Genomic DNA, 11,162 nt, shown 5'->3' with positions numbered 1-11,162 from the left:
CTGGTGAACAGGAGGAGGTGTCTCCGGCAGCATGTGGCACAGCAGCTCAAGCTGTTAGCAGCTGAACAGGCGCAGCTGAGGAGCAGTCTCCCTGGGTCTCAGGGGGCTCCTGCAGCAGTCTGTCTGTCCTTACCTATTTCACTTCTTCTCTGCTCTCTTTGGGGACTTCTCCTGTTAGTGTAGTGTTTGCTGTAAAAGACGCGTCTGCCTTTCCATCTGTGCCCAGTTTTGAGAGTGAGCTAAACTGCAGTCAATGTCACACAAGAAGTTGCTGAATTATTAAGAGTCCCAGATTTGCTGTGCACTGCACATCTTTGATCCATCTGTTGGAGGAGCATTCATATATGGCAAAGTGTACCTGCTGCAGTTGCAGGCAATCTGTCGCCGATCAAAATTTGATGGTTCATACATTTGTTGTCACCATAAAGAAGTTTGGCTCTCATGGTGTTTGACTCCATGTTACCCAGCTAGCTTTGCTCCCGTTGTCAGTGTTTCATGGTTGGCATTGTAGGTAAAACTCTATATTTTAAAGTAAGTGAGCTGGAATACCTTTATGCCACCTTTGCCAGCACTTATTATCAAATTGTTTTCTGAAACAAGGAGAACGAGATAATAAGACAGACAGGGAGGGAGACAGACGTGTAAAAATAGCAGCCTAATCATCTGGCCCATTTCCTCAAGGTGATAAGGTATAAAGGTTAGTGCTGTATGTCCTCGCTGAGAGCAAGGGGATATTGTGTCACCTCTGGTTTAATCACTGCGGCTTTAATCAACAGGTTTTTATTAAGTGAACAGCTGTAGGGTACAGCTCAGTTGTCTTAATGTCATCTTCTGACCTGTATAGTATGCATCATTACTCTTGCCTTTCTAAAGCTAGCTGCTATGGCTGAAAATGTTATCATGAAAAATATTTCATATTATGCAATATTTATCATGATACTGTATGCTGTTAAAAAAAAGTCATATGCCATGTCATCAAAAACTTGACTTGAAACAAAAATAATTAAAACAATTAAGTCAATAGAAAAACTGCAATACAAAAAGCGATATTGGCATAGCGTCACCATTTGCTAGAAATTAAACTGAATAGAAGTTTCTGTCTGGGGATCAGCCAAATGTCATGTTTTCTGTCTTTGACCTGCAAAAGGTTGAGGGGCTACACAACTGTCAACAATGTCTGTTCAAACAGCAGGATGTACAGTATAAACAGTACAAAATAATAACTTTTCTGCCCCTTTCAATCTCTTTATTTGTCTTCAAAATGTGTCCTTTCTTGACCTTGGGATCAATATATGTGACCAAGTAATTGCAACTCACGAAACAGCTGGTGAGTAGACCACTCACCAGCTCACCTGACAACCTCCCTACAACTTACGTACAAACAAAGTGACCCTTCTTTCACTGGAAGACGTTACCAGTGAACATAGTCCAGGTTGCAATTATGTTTTCTATCAAAACATAACTGGCGAAACAAATTAGTAGCATATAAATGCAATTTCTAGGAGACAGGATTGTCCCATGACATAAGGTACAAAACACAATGGATAAAACAATGATTGTGTACAGGGTGTGTTGGTAGCCAAATGGTTAAGGTGCATACCACATAACCACAATGTCCCTAGTTTGATTCCAGCCAGCAACCGTTGTTTCATGTCTAAACACTGTTAACCAGCCATCATCACATGTTTTGCCATTTTCCGGCCCTCTTCTGGACTTCCTCTCCATTCAGAGACACATTTGGCTGAAGGAGGAAGATTAACTTTATTTCCATTGATTTGATTGGTTCATTAGGTGGAACCCTAATGAAGGCACTTTAATGGCACTTATTATATTTGTCAGCAAGACAAAAAAAACATTTAGATCATCATTGTTGTTCTACTAATGCCGGTACTGTTGTGGTACTGTGCTTTAGTGTGGCGTACGGAGGCTCTTGACTATGTTCTGTGGCAGACTTTGTACTTGACATTTCCATGATTCATGCCTGGTGTGATGGTTGGCCTGGAGGCTCACAGAACCTTTACTGAGACAGAACCAGGCTGCATTTGTCTGCGTGGCCAGAGAGCATCATCAAACCACAGTATACTGTGTGCAGGCGCATACTGTATGACTGCGTCTGTGGTTCCATTTCTGGCTTTTGGTGCTCATCAATGTTTAAAACCCGAGATCTGTTTTGATCCATTGTGTAAACCATATTATTTACTTGAATGTATAGCTTTATTCTGGCATGGTGTCTCAGTTATAGTTGGAGTTCAGCACATGCAGTTCATAGTGAACTTTTTTCTTTTTCTTTACAGAACTTGTGTTCAGAGTGGTACTCGCTACTTTTGAGAAACCCACACAGCGTATGCTCTCTTTTCATGTTTTAGAGGAATCATGAAGTCAGCTCCCCATGCATATGTTTCAGTGCTTTGGGGAAATGATAGTGGCTATGAATAACAAATAGATGTGAGTCAGTGCAGTTGAAAAGCCTTGGCTTTGTTGCCGTTATTAAAGCTGTGGTAGCTGGAGAAATGGATCCAAAGTATGCTGTTGATCTTTCCGCGAACAGATATCAAAGCCTGGACAGCAAACGAGTGGTAAGTACTGGGGGACAGGGGGGATCCCTGGAGCAAACTGAGGGTAAAGATGAAGGGATGCAGAGGAGATGAAAGAGGGAGAAGAGAGAGAGAGGCGGCGAGAAAACAGAGGAAGAGAGGGAGAGAGAGCCTGTGTGCCTTTGTGTGTGTCTGTATACCAGTGTCTGCTGGAGGAAGGACTTCAAAGACCCAGCAGAGCAAAGGCTGCTTCGCTTTTTCACTTTTTTTTATTTTTTCTTCACCAAAGCTCCTCTCGCGTTGGATCCCCCCCCCCCCCCCCCCCCGCCCCCTGCCCCCCTCCTCTCCTTTCTGATTATTCATCTGTCTCTCCTCAAAGGCAGCTAGGCCTATCGGGTTCTGTAGGGCACCACTGACATGAATATTTCTGCTGCATCAGAGACATTTGCTGTCGTTGCCTAACAGTGCTTCAACCGTAATTGAGCGCGTGATCCCTGAAGCTTCCCACAAAGTTTATTGACTGCAATATTGGCTGCATTACAGACTGCAATGCTGCTTTCCGGTCTAGCTAGTAAAAGTGTGTGTGTGTGTGTGTGGGGGGGGGGGGGGGGTTAAAAAGCTGGATGTATTTACCAAATATAAATGTAGAACAATGTATAATTTGTGAAAGATGACATGGAAATCAATATCAATGAGCCTTGGATGAGTTTGAGGCTGGAGATGTTGTAATCAGGATCACTATGTTATCCTCTATTTTCTGAGCTCAGCCATCTCATAGAAATCCCACCTCTGAAATGTTCCTATGAGCTCTATTTCATTGGCCGAGTGCGTCTGGGGGGCAGTACCAGGATCAGTCCCGGTGCTGATTGTGGACTGCGTAGTGAGCTGCTGCCTTTGTATATCCACACAGGGCTCTGAACGTACACAGATTGCGGCTGCAAACTCATTGAAAACCGCAGCACACATTTGCAATTCTTTATAAATCGGGGCCTAAAAGTCCCGTCATTACAACCTCCCTGTGCCTTGTTGTCCCCATAAAGTCACAGGTAGGATCAATGCTGTTAGGCTTCTAATTTTTACAGCTTACAAGCTGTATCAACAATTATTTTATGGGTTAGCCAAACTAAATTCTTTCGTATAACTGAAAGCAAAATTATTTATTCAATATATGTCTAAAATATTTTTAATACAGCTTTTACAGTATTGTTTATTGCCCCCCTTGGATGGAGCAGTGACCCCCTAGAAAAGTATTAATGGCATAATGACATATATTAATTGCACATAATTCTTACATATTTTATTCAAAGGATTCTCTGTTGTATTAAATTCTAACCAAACAACTGTTCATTGGAAGTCCTTTATGTTGAGAGTACTGCATTTCTATGCTCATACACTACAAGGACGCTTACTGAAAAATGAGACAAACAAAAAGGCAGGTGACACCCGAGCCGAAATAACAGGACAGAATGCATTGAAAGTTTTAGAGGCTTACAGCCTCGCTGTGGGTGTTGATGTGCCTTTTTCCAAGTGTGTCAGTCTTCAACTATGTGACTGATTTACTCTCCCCAGTCATGGAGAGAGTCTTTCAGATGCCATAATGCTGATCATGTTGCTCTTTGAAGAAGAAGAAGCTTCCCCGGAGGTACAGATGGCTATGCGTCTTCTCAGATTGTGTTAGGGGAGATAAGGGGCGGGGTGGAGTGTGTTGTCGTCGTTGCAGTAGAAGAAGGGGGGGGGGGGTTACTTTTTGGGGAATTTGAGGAAATCAAAGCTTTGTTTGTGCTTAGAGGCATAGGTGAGTGGGTACAACTGGTGCCGGCTGCTGTCATATAAGGATAGGCTGTCAGGGCTTTGATGGAGCTCATGGTTGTCTAATTTTGACTGGTTCTCCTTCGCGACATACTCGAGAAGTATTTGTGTCTCCTTGTCTAAAAGCTCGGTGTAATTTTATATATCTCCTTACTCGAGAGTCAAAAGGGTCCGCAAACCAGGAAAGTCAGAATATAAGTGGGACTCGAAAGGGTGTCGTAACCAATTAACTTTACAAAATGTTGAATTCACATGTATGGGCGTTCAAAGTATCTTTACTTGGCACACTTGGTGTTTTTTGGGGGAGAATTCTAAAGAGAGACATACTTCGATTTTTATGGAATTATCAGTTATTTTCATTTAATTTCACGGCTGGAGCGTTGACTTAACAATGTTCTTTTGGATATTTTACGGTTGCATCAAAAGTCAGGCTGTACAGCAATAGTCATGCTTCCTACTACTTCTTTGACAAATTGTCAGCCTTCCCAAGATGCAAAGTTGCTGAAGAGCAGCATAGACGATATATCAAGAGTGCCTCAATACTGCCCTTGTTCAAAGAGTTTGACAGATAGATCTTCTCCGATATGTTTTAGAGCACCCAAAGGACCTGATTGACTTGTGAGAGCAGTATATTGGCCCTATGAATTTACTTTAAGACACTGGTTGTCAAGGTGAAACACTCACACCTCATTACATCGTACAGGCTCGGAGTGTTATTGTATTGCAAACCCATGAAGATGGGGCTCATCACTGTGGTGGATCAACAAAGGGGACGGGCCATATAGCACGAGTGCACAGTTGTTAACATTTAGAGGGGGGTGAAATAGTTACGAGCGTATAAAATTTGATTGCCCCCTTTAGAGAACTTAGCAGCAAGTGTAAAGTTTGCACTCTGTGGGATCAATGGCTCCCTTTTTCTATTGTACACTATATCTCAATATCCGTCTGTTACTTCTCTCTGGTGGGTTGTAGATCTGAGTTCACGTTGAAGTAATAGCTCCCCCTCTCAGAAATACTGTCTTTTGATGCAGCATGCTTTAGATCCACAGTATATTTATTATGGTGAGAATGCTGTAAAATATATATTCTGGGAGTAGGGAAGATCTCTTGCTTGTTTCTAATATCAGCCCTCCTCAAAACCTTAATGTCAGTGTGTGAAATACCCATAATTCCCTCTCATTGTCTATAAAGTGATATCTATCGTTTTTATGGCATGTACGTGCCACAGGCGTGAAGTACATCATTGCAGGATTGACAAATGAGGCCCTGGGGCTTTGTAAAACACACTACCACGTGCTCAACCTGGGTTTGCCCAATTCCACACTGTGTACATGCCCCCCACCCCCCACCGTCCCGCCCCATTTGGGGCTTGTAAAGTTTTTATTTGGGAAGGTAGGACTGTAATTAGGAGTGAACACAAAGGCAGTTTGAGAGGGGGGGGGCGACGTGTTAATGGGTTGATGTGTGGAGAGCTAATCACCACTCGGCCGTTAACCACACGCAGGCACCACTGGGCTCATTCCAGGGGTTAACTAAACTGAGCCGTGACACATGGCTGGGCTTTATGGGGTCCAAGCAGGGAGAGGAGGCCCACGGATGACGCTAAAGAGCCCATAATAATGACAGCAATTACTACAATCCGCTTAAACAAATGGGAGCGCGCCGAAACCTCATCATACTCTGATCAGATTGGCCCTAATGAGATAAAGATGCCAATTAATCCTGTGTTAATTGCCGTGGCGCGTTCTCAGAAAACACTGAAATATGCACATGCAAATGCAAGACAGGGCCTGCTGTGCAGTCCAGGATCCAAACTGCAAAATGTTGAGAGCATATTTACATAATGATTATGATGATGATGGTCGTGTGGATAATGGTGATGATGATGACGATGATGCAGATGAGCGTTCATATCTGGGCTGTATTTACTGTAGCTAGATTTTGAATGATGACCTCCCCTAACTGATCACTAGCCGTTCTTCCTCGAATCTGAGCTTCTCAGAGCGATGAGCTACCGCAAGAGACAGAGACATGCCCAAAGTCAGACTGACATTTGCATTAAGGTAATGTTTGGTGACTGATGCCGTCTTCTAATGATTCAGAATGCCAGGGCGGGTAACCTCTCTCAATACTGCGCCTGAACCCCAAAGTGCTGAGATGACACTGTGCAGTTGGTGACCTCATTATCGCTATTACTGCAGTCAGAAAATTTATAACACGCATGTCTGTGATGACAAATTCTATAAATCATTGCATTAACTCCTGCTCAGAAGTCCTTCGCTGTAACATTCTCCTAGGCGCTGATGCCGCCGTGATCCATTTTCTTTCATGTTCTCTAATTGCCGTCCTCATAGTTTTGCTCTTTTTCTTGCCTGTGTTGACGTGCCGTAATAGTCAGTCCATCCAAAGTGGCTGCGTTGTCGCTTCTGCCATTATACGGGCCATTTTCATTTCATCTGCAGAGGTCCCGGCTCCTTACCACACTGACAGCATCCCCCTAAATCATCCTCGTGTGTAATTGCTCCCTACTTACCCAAATGGCTATGGCCTTCTCTATTTGCCTAAGAGCATTTACTCAGGCTTCTCAGGAATTCATACTCCTGGTTCCATCCTCTTTGACTAGTCCTTTATGCCCAACTCTGTGTCAGTTGCTTCATTACTATCATTCATTGCAATGTCAACCTAAGTGTTTTGTTTTGCATACTGTGACTATTGAGGGAAAACCTTTGAAATGTTCATGTTTTACCTTGATGGATTACAAGGTCCTCTATGGGTTAAGCACACCCTAGTCTGACTGACCGGATGGAGGCTCTAGGGAGTCTGCCATTGGCCAACTAGTCGGGATTCTCCTCCCCTTCCGCTATCTGCTTGCTACTGTTTTGCAAGGGCACCGTCGCTGCATCCTGGGCTTAGCGCCGTCCAGAACGATTGTGATTGGTTTAAAGAAATACAAATACGGCAGATACTTTTTTCCAAAATGTTGCAAAATGATTCATATGAACATTTGTTAGTTAAGTTCGGTTAGATGTAGGCACAAAAAAGACTTGGTTATGGTTCAGGTGTTAGGGTTAAAGTCAGTGTTTTGGACTTAAAACAACTACGTTGTCGTGGTTACACTAACAACTACTTGGTTTGGGTCAGAGAACAATCCTGGTCTCAGCCAAAAGAAGCAAACGTTGACTGACAGGAAACAGGAAAGAACAGTGGTCTCTCATGTCAAAGCCTGACACTTGAGCGACCCGTTCATCCACCAGGACGTCCTCTTTATGCAGAGTTTTAATGTGTCAGCATGCTTCAACGGACAGGCTTGTCGGGTGGTTGGGCGACGTCTGGAATTGGCGAAGCTTTCCGAAACCGCCGATCCAACAAGCACGTCCACACACACGTGCAGCGATTGGCCAGGTGCAGAGATGAGAGAATAAGCAAGATTGGAACTTGTTTCAAGCTCTTGTATAAATTTTTTTGACACAATTACTTCTGCCACTTTCGAGGAAAGATTGTCCAAACGTGAGCGCCATTTCGGTTATTATCAGGTCTCTCCTCCCCCTATGACTACAGGCCTTCGTGTCCGAGTTTGGCCATTTAGAACAGCCATAACTAGCATCAAAAACTGGATTTTATGTAATGAAAATCTTAAGGATTATAACTTTAAATGAACTGACGCTTCCTGTCAAGTTGACATTTTGGAGATTTTCGCCTGACAGCAGTGGTATTTGTCTTGTATTTGTATTCATTCATTAGATAAAAGGTGACCCAAGGGAAGAGACAAAGATGGCCCCAACACACACACACACACACACACAGCAGCTGGCAGATTGTGGCTACCCCATTACAATGATAATAGCTATGTCCATTGTGATGTCCCACTTTTTAATTTTGATTTTGGGAGGTGAGTGAAGTCATTATGTTGCTGCCCTCGCTTGGTTTTTATGAACAATCCAATGCCCCTGAGACTTTCTCCTCTGCACACACACACACACACAGAAACAAACAGCCACACATGAACAATAGATTCATGCGCACTTACACACACATCACAGCGAGTCGGTCCCCTTCCCCCCAGTGATTTGCCCTGCCATTAGGCCCACAAGTTCCAGAGGGCTGCTGAGCGAATGGGGTGTCCCAGACCCACTCAGCGTCAGAAACACATCACTTAACCCCGACGCTCTCGCTCGCCTTTGCTCGGCATGAAAAGCCAAAAGCCTTTTCCAGTTAGGCCCTGCCTGTCTTGCCTCTATCGATTTTGTGACAATGGGAAAGTCCAGCGTCAAATCAAGTAGCAAATCATTGAGAGAAAGTTTCAATTAGGTTTTTTCTTTTTCTGTCTTTTCCTGAAATTAAAGGCTACGGTGGATTCTGCTCTGTCCTCCTCTGCTCCGTCCTGTCATGGGTAATGGGGTTGATGGCGGAGGCTACACAGGAGGAAGAAGAGGTAACAAGCCCACAGGCCAAAGCCATGTTTGGAAAAGCATGCCTGAATTGCTCTGGTGTTCAGAAATGTTCACAGCAATCACGGCATTCATCGGTGAAGCATGTAGCCAACAGTAATTTGCACATAATCATAATTAGAGACCAGCTCTGTGCAATCTGTCACAAACAAAACAGCCTAAAAATAAAAGCAATAGGAATTTGTGGAAAGAAGAAGCCAAGTAAACCTTACAACCAGTCAAGATATGATGTGGCTGCGATTCTAAACCCATTTGTGCACACAGTTGCATTTGATTATTTGTCATCCTCACATGTAACAGCGCATAATGAGCAGTGTGGGTTCAGCAGTGATTGGATTAGTTGAGGTTCCACATCTTTTGACTTCTGCATACTTCTAATGGAGAATGAACTGGCTCTAAAGTGATTACTGTCTTATTTAATCATTTCAGGAAAAAATTTGTTCTAATCAACTCTGCGAGTGTGCAGCCAGATGTTTGGAGTTTCTATAATTGAGTTATTTCAGTCAGACAAACAGAGACGTGTTTGGTCTAATTAGACTCCGTTGTCAGGGAAATCAAAAATTCTTCAAGCGGGAGCTGAATGCTTTTAATGCGCTATTGAGTGATGTATCATTTTTAGAATTAATTTCTGATGCAATAAAAACTTGTCTGATCTTTGGATGTTCCTGTTCATCAAGAGCTGTCAGTTATTTCTGTCATAATTCTCTCAGAACAAACTGTTTAGAAAGTACATTGTTTGTCTCCATTTGATCTTCCCAGAGCAATCAGACGGTCACAGATATTTATAGCGCTCTTCCTCAATCTTGGATGGAATTAATATTCGTGCAAATGAATGGGCTCTCTACTTCTGTCAGCGCCATGTGGGGACAAAGATGATTTGTGTTGTTGTGAGCATCTTATGGCGTTCACTCAATTTATCCATCTATACATACAAAGCTTTGAAGGGAAACCGTCTTTATTAGGATTGGAATAACAGGCTGATTTTCTCCCTGGCAGCTCTTAGCCTGTGTGACTTCATTACCCCCGTCAGGCCCGCCAAGCACATTGGCTAATTACTCAGTCAGTCCAGCATTGGCAGGTAGTTGCACACATATTGATCAAAGTGCTTAGGGCTGGACTCTCAAGCAGAAATTAATCAGGCATTATTTTTGCTGTGGGAAAATATGAAATCTCAAACCGCTCCACGTTTGATGTGATGTGGTGTTTACAAAGCAATATTTTCATACTGGATTAACGCCAGCAACATAAGATGACATCATGGTATATGAAGCACTGTGCAATGATGTGGAGACATGCAGGATAAAGGAGCCGCTCTAATCACAGTCCGGTCATTGAGTCAGAAAGTCACAGATTTCTGGATATCACCACTATTGCCACTGATATTACCATGGAAACAGTGGATATTTTAGCCACAACCACAAAGTGTAATTGTAAACAGGTCAAGTTATGTTGTGATTTTAACACAAAGATTCCCATTTTCATCAGGTTTTTAGTCATAATTTAAGAATGAATTGCTATTTACACACATGTTGACTGGGACGACACAATGAGTAAACAATAACTAGCGCAGTACGGGCTTTCCTCCATCTCGTCCGTTCTGCCTTTCACTTCCTGCCTCATTCTGAATTTTGAGCGTCGTCGTAATCATGCGAGCTAATCGTGATCCTGTGAGTGAGTGAGTGAGTTTCACCTGCAGCTCACAGAGAGGCTTCACATCTAAAAATGACACGAGAAAACAAAAGCACCTCATTTTGTGTCGCTAAACTCTATTAGAATCCATCTTTACATAAGAATCAAGTACATGTGTAGCTGTTTAGCCAATACATCTATGATAATCCTTCATTAATCAGTTCAACAATGTATATTCAGTGTAATCATATGTACCAACAATGTGGTGACAACTTCCATTTAGCCAAAAAATACACTTTATACCTTTTATTCAACTCATTTGTTCAGATTATCAGTACAAGTATTGGAACTATTAATTTATTGACAGTGTTTCCAAAATTCAGCTTCTGTAGCTGATTAGAGTTGGCAACATTAAAATCCAATTTCAGAAAAAAGTTTTCCTCACATCAAGAAGCCAATGAACTTTAATAGAAGTGGAGGTGGTTGTCACAACAATGTGGTAAAGTAAAGGTCAAATCAGTTTTTTAAACCATTAACTGCTTCTGATCAGTTTTGCTCCTCTAACCCAACATCTACACAAAGATTTAACTTGAGGGGTGAAATCTAATTTTTTATTTCAACTTTGACATCACTCGGACCACCCACATCACTTTGCTTGAGACAGTGTTGCATCATTAGTTCAAGTACAACACTCGTCGTGGGTACTGTATGTATACTACTTGCCTTGTAGTTTTGAGTTGAA

The sequence above is a fragment of the Enoplosus armatus genome, chromosome 7 (assembly GCF_043641665.1).
Source record: "Enoplosus armatus isolate fEnoArm2 chromosome 7, fEnoArm2.hap1, whole genome shotgun sequence".
NCBI lineage: Eukaryota > Metazoa > Chordata > Actinopteri > Centrarchiformes > Enoplosidae > Enoplosus > Enoplosus armatus.
This window is presented reverse-complemented; position numbering follows the sequence as displayed.